The sequence below is a fragment of the Chlamydotis macqueenii genome, chromosome 6, assembly GCF_036417535.1.
Source record: "Chlamydotis macqueenii isolate bChlMac1 chromosome 6, bChlMac1.mat, whole genome shotgun sequence".
NCBI lineage: Eukaryota > Metazoa > Chordata > Aves > Otidiformes > Otididae > Chlamydotis > Chlamydotis macqueenii.
Genome location: NC_141561.1, coordinates 157,113 through 163,846, shown reverse-complemented (window position 1 = coordinate 163,846; position 6,734 = coordinate 157,113).

Here is a 6,734-nt window from a genome sequence, read left to right as displayed (position 1 = left end):
TGCAGTGCAAGTGAAGGAGTGATGTGGGGGAATATTGTGGTGAAATAGGTGAAGATCAGAGGGTCCGAATGCACCAGTTGGGAATAACGCTGCTGCCAGCCCCAGCTGCTTCCCCTGAGGAGAGCTCTATCTTTCAACCCGGAGCCCTGCCCCCCCACCCCATCCCCCCAGCTGTACAAGGGTAGAGACTGGGAGCAACTAGGATTTGTTGTTTTCCATAGACCTTTGCTGTGAGATCTCTGTCAATGGGAGTATCTGTCCCTGCAGGCCCTTACGGGTCCATGCAGGTGTGTTTGTGTCAGCACATACACATACTTTGTTCATGCAAGTGTCAGTGCAAGCATGCATCTGCTGATGTTGTCTTATGCCTGCACCATGTTCTCTCCTGGATTTGGAGACTTGGGGAATGGCCACAGCTCATTGCTGGTCCTGCCTGTTTCCAGGTGTACCTGATCCTCAGTGGTGGGTCCAGATCTTTACAGTGAGGCCAGTGATGACAGATGCAGGTGCAGATGGCATCATGCTGACAGGAACAAGCTGTGGAGTTAAGTGCCTCAGCTCATCCTGGGGACACCTAAGAGGTGTGGGGTTAATAAGGCCCAAAGGTGTTGCTCAGTGCCACAGTGAGTCCTTAGGACTGTTGCTCCTTCACCTTGGCACCCTCAGGTGGAGATGCTTGCAAGCATCCATCCTGGGGTGCTACAGCTGCTTCTGTGTTGGGGGAGAGTGGGATAGGGTTTTTTTCTGTGTCACAATTCTGACTTGCTACTCTGTGTGTGCTATTCTTTTGTTGTGTGCTAACCTCATCTTCCAGGTTGCTTCCACTGTACTGAGCGCTATTGTTTCAAATGTCCTTCATCTTTTGCATTGTTAGGCTCCTCCCAAATCTGGCCATGGTTCTAGCTCTTCTGCCACTCTTTCATTATGAGGAAGTTACTTTAGGCTTGATGCCACTGTCTCTAGACGTGTGTCTAGGAGAGCTAGAAAAATGCTGGAACAGCAAAGGATGAGCAGTGCAAGGTTTCAGTGACCTTAATGAGCTCAGAAGAACAGAAAGCCTGGAGTTCTGGGTCATCTAGCATGTGATAAGGTAGCACTGGAGTTTGAATGGTAGAGGGTTTAATTCTAGCTATGGTGTCTGTGTTTCAGGCAGTTGGACTATATGATTCTTGTAGGTCCCTTCCAACTGAACTATTCCAGAGTCAGGTGGGTTATGTGTGTAGAATTATGCATGCTTCTTGCTTGGAAAATGAAGGGGAGTGTTCCCTGTGGGCCACTCTGTGTGCTTGATAGATACACGGTATACAACTGGTGCAGTATTGACGTACTGGGACCTCTAGTAAAGGAAGTGGGTGCAGGCTTTGTCGTTTGTTTTGGTATATGTGTGTAACTCTGTGTGTCTGGGATAGGTAGCTGGCTTGAAAATGGAGTTGGATAGGAGACCGCAATGCGTTTCTGTGTTACAGAAAGTGACTTGCAGTCTTGGCTTTTTCTGCAGTCTGAGCACTTGAGAATTGTCAGCTGAGGCTGGCTGAAGGACTTTCTGAGTTATGCCCTTGATTTCCACCAAACAGCATGGAAGTGAGTAAATAGAATTACCTTCTAGTCTAATTTGGACTGCCCAATTTGCTACCCTTTTGCCTCACATTCCCTGTGTTTGCCTTCCAGTGCATTGCAGAGCCCTCTGTTGCCCTGTCAGTCCCTTCAGATGTCCTGTTTCGCTGAGATTGTCTTACTACCACTCTATTTTTGTGTCCATTTCCCCAAATCCCTCTGTTTGCATTCCAGTCTCCTTAGAGACCTCATTTGCTCTCTAACCCTCTGAAGAGCCCTCTATTGATCTTTTGGTGCAACCCAGACACCTGCATTTGCCTCCATTATGCCCCACAGCTGTCCATTAGAAGTCAGAACCCCTCAAGGCTGCTTCATTGTCCTTCTAGTCTGCCATAGATCCCTTTTCTTTGCCTCTGTTGCACCCCAGAGCTCTTTGCTTATGCTCTGATCCCTTTGGGACACCTTCATGTGCTGTCACTCCCATCAGGATCCCTCCTTTTTGTTTTTAGTTCCCTCAGGATCCCACCTCATTGGTCCTCTGATCACCCTCAGGATCCTTGCATTTCAGAGTTCCCCAGTTCCTTTTGATTGTCATCCTTCAGGACCCATTGATTTGCTACCCTGTCGTCTTGTGACTCATCTGCCTTCCTTGCACCCAGGGCACTCTGCTCCTCTGGTGTCCTCGTGACCTCACCATTTGCCTTTCTGTGTGTCATATGGACCAGTCGGAGAGGGTCCAGAGGAGGACCACAAAGATGATCAGAGGGCTGGAGCACCTCTCCTGTAAGGACAGGCTGAGAGAGCTGGGGCTGTTCAGCCTGGAGAAGAGGAGGCTCCGGGGAGACCTGAGAGCGGCCTTCCAGTGCCCAAAGGGGGCTGCAGGAAAGATCGGGAGAGACTGTTCAGCAGGGCCTGCTGTGACAGGACAAGGGGTCAGGGTTTTAAAATAGAGGGAGGTAGATCTAGATTATATCTAAGAAAGAAATTTTTTTACAATGAGGGTTGTAGAGCACTGGAGGTGCGCAGAGAGGTGGTGGATGCCCCATCCCTGGAAACACTCCAGGCCAGGTTGGACAGGGCTCTGAGCAACCTGATCTGGTTGGAGCTGTCCCTGCTCCGTGCAGGAGGCTTGGATTTGATGACCTTTGAAGGTCCCTTCCAACCCTAGCCATTATGATTCTATGATTCTATGTGTCCCCGTGTTGCCCTTTTGTCCGCCCCGGAGTCACCTGTTTGCTGTGAGGATTCTTCATCCGCCCTTCAAGCTCTTCAGGACCCTTCCATTACTCTTTTGGTATACCTCAGAAGCCCTTCAATTCATAGAATGACGGAATGGCTGAGGGTGTTTCAGGATCATGACTCCAAACATCACCCATCCTGTTTAAAGCAGCCAGGTGGAGCAGGTTGCTCAGGTGCTCAGTCAGGTTTTTAATATCTTCAAGGGTGCAAAATCTGCAACTTCTCCGGATGACCTGTTCCACTCTTAACCATGCTCACAGTAAAAAAAAAAAAACACCAAACAGCTGTTTAAATGGCATTTTCTGTATCCCTTTGTGTCTGTTGTCCTATTGCTAGGCACCACTGAGAAGAGTCTGGCTCTATCTTCTTTACTTCCTCCCATCAGGTACTTGTGCACATGGATAGGATTCACCAGCTTCTGCTCCCGAGCCTGCTCTTCACCAGGCTAGGCAGTCACAGCTCTTTCAGCCTCTCGTTATATGATGCCCCAGTCCCTCAGTCATAGTGCATGGATTGTTAACTATGAAGATAATACATTATAGAAATAAAATGTTTGTATAAACATAATGGTTATACAGCTAATGGAAAACAAGTAGTTTTGTATACAGTGAGTGAAAATCGATACCATAAGTGCAAATTTTCTTCCCCCACTGTCAATATAACCGTGTCTGTGACGAATGGAGGGACTGGGAGGGGGCATGTGGCAGGACAGGCAGCTTTACACTGCTTAAGGGCATGGGTTGTGGAATCCCCCAGTGTCCTGACTATGGACCATGCGGTGGCATGTGTGAGGGACTTCAGTGACGGTCCGTGTAGGGCCACTGTGGGAAATTACTAGCTGCACACAGCTGTGGGAATGCGACCTTGGAGAGGGGAGCTAGGAGGGTTGTTATCTCGGAGAGGGGAGCCAGGAGGGTTGTTGTTGAGCAGGATGTCGCTGTTATCCCGGAACCGCTGTTAGCCAGCAGGGCACGTACCTGGCAGGCCTTGCTGCATGCGCTGGCCATGCGTGCATCAACAGTTGGTCAGTACTCTGCCACTGAATCTGCTGAGGGTATAAAGAGAGGCGGCTCAGAGCAGAGAGAGAGAGAGAAAGGACCCAGAGCACACTGTACGAACAACAGGGGACACCCTGAGGGTGCTGCGCCTACCTCCCTTCTCTGCTCTGACCCCGCTGATCACCCTCCTCCTGCTCGGTGGTGTCTCTGGCTTAGTCGGGGTGGTAAAACTCTCACAAAGGTAAAACAATGCGCTGGTAACTGCTTATGCTAGGAACTGTAACTGCTTATGTTGGTTACTGCTTCTGCAAGGCTATAATAGAGCAATAAATACTGCTATGCTTTTAAATATCATATGCTGGGTGAACGTCTTGCAAACCAGCAAGGACAAGGACAACCAGGAATCTTACAAACCAGCTACAAGTACTTTGTTGCACTTCCGATGGCACATTTCCCTGGCAGTTCAGTAGCACTGCTCGGGCAGTGCAGCTGGCCAGATGTCCCTCTAATCATGTAGCACGCAAAAAAAACCCAACCCCTAGTCAAGTTACTTGTCTCCAAAATACAGTTATAATTTAATGGTATACATTCACAGCTATACAAGTTCAATGCATGTGAAAGGAACATCACATATTTTTGATAGTATAGTATAAACTTTTTTATTGGATTTATATTAATACACGCACACCTTGAGGGCATAAAGAGAATTACTGAGATGTGTTCTTTATTTTTCATTTAACTCCTTAGAGTTTTACGCTTTACTTTCAGCTTTATTGACCAAGCAGACAAGATGTGCAGCAGCAGCGCGAGAGCCATAGCTGTTGCAGTGGATCCGTAAGCATGTATTCTAATTACGGTACACCCTTGTTCCGCAGCCTCGCAGGGGTGAGGCTCCCTGCAGAGGTGATGTAAGGAAGGGGGGAGACACTTTCCAACACCGGCAAGAGTGTTTACTTTTATACTGAGAGTGCATTCAAAATCGTCTCAATTAGTCTTAATACTGATTTTAAGTGTTCAGATGGTTCTCGCTTTTAAAGGATGCCTTGTATTTCAAGCTGACCTGTTTACCTAGAATCCTCCTTTAGCTCAGCTACTGTCCTGTCCCTTGTTCAGACTAAATTCCTCTTTCTTTTGTGCGGTTTTTTATATCTGTGTCTCGTGGTGCTCAGTAAATCCGCCCAGCCCAGATTTGTCTGTCAGTTGTTACATGTACTGAGGGTGAGGGCCGGGCTCTGTGTTCTGGGGCTCCCAGCTCTGTCCCCAGCGGGTGCGGCAGCGAGGGCTGGCTGCTGGGGAGAGCCTGGGGCCAACGGGGACCGGGGGCAGTTGGTGCCCTGGCACGCCTGTCCCAGCGCGGGGATGGAGGGGTAAGGTGGCGGAGCAGAGCCTGAGTGAGAGACGTGGCACTGTCCCTGGGCACCCTGTACCTCCATGGGCCGGAGGCCACAGGGGCTGCAACCTTTTGGGGGGGCTGCCTCCTATGATTTTTCAGGTGGAGCTCCCCTTTTGGGGGAGGGGCTGTAATTACATAAAGTTATGAGCTGCTGGTCCAGACAGTTTCCCTCACTTCGTGCCTTTTCTGGGGGTGAATAAAAAGAGGTTGGTTGGCGGGGTGATGCTGTCATTTGGGGTACCTCAGTGTCACTGGGGGGGTGATGAGTGGGCAATGCGCCCTTGCGGCCCAGAAGGCCAACCGCATCCTGGGATGCATCAAGAGGAGCGTGGCCAGCAAGTCGAGGGAGGTGATTCTCCCCTTCTACTCTGCCCTGGTGAGACCCCACCTGGAGTACTGCGTCCAGTTCTGGAGTCCCCAACACAAGAAGGACATGGACCAGTTAGAAAGGGTCCAGAGGAGGGCCACAAAGATGATCAGAGGGCTGGAGCACCTCTCCTATGAGGCCAGGCTGAGAGAGTTGGGGCTGTTCAGCCTGGAGAAGAGGAGGCTCCGGGGAGACCTGAGAGCGGCCTTCCCGTACCTCAAGGGGGCCTACAGGAAAGATGGGGAGAGGCTGTTCAGTAGGGCCTGTTGTGATAGAACAAGGGGTAATGGGTTTAAATTAGAAGGAGGTAGGTTTAGATCAGATATTAGAAAAAAATTTTTTACAATGAGAGTTGTAGAGCACTGGAACAGGTTGCCCAGAGAGGTGGTGGATGCCCCATCCCTGGAATCGTTCAAGGCCAGGCTGGATGAGGCTCTGAGCAACTTGATCTGGTTGGAGATGTCCCTGCTTCTTGCAGGGGGGTTGGACCAGATGACCGTTGAAGGTCCCTTCCAACTCTAACCGTTCTATGATTCTATGATGCAGTGGAGGAGCAGGTGAGTGTGGGATGGGGAGGTCGTGGGGGTTCCCCCTAAAAAAGAGGAATCACAGCCCAAAAATACCTGAAAATTCATAGGAGCGGATTAAAAAACCAAAAACCTGTAAATGTGGCTGTGAGGTGTTGAACTAAAGAAAAATCTTCTCAGTTTAGTATATGTAGAAAAATAATATTTTACATATACTGAAGGATTTCAAAATAAAAACCTGTCTACTGTATTATATAAAGGATTTTACAGTACTTTAAGTAGAGATCTACAGAGTTTTAAAAAGGCCAAAATAACTCTCTGTATATAAATTAAAAAATAAAGGTCTTAATGCAAAAGATTATAGATAGGAATTGGAAGCAGAAAAAAGTCTGAATGGATAGAGCTACCTAGACTTACTCTGTGTGACATAGTAAGTCCAAGCAGGTGTTATATGTAATCTAAAGAGAGATTGTGTGTCAGTGTTAATACAGAACAAAGTCTAAATATATATAATTTTAAGTAGATATCTAAGTCATAATAGAAAAGTCTAAAAGGTATTGCATTGTCACAATGTAAGGCTAAATAGATTTTGAAGTAGATGTATATAATAAATGTTGATATATTCTAAATAAATTAAGTGTAAGTATATATTCTCT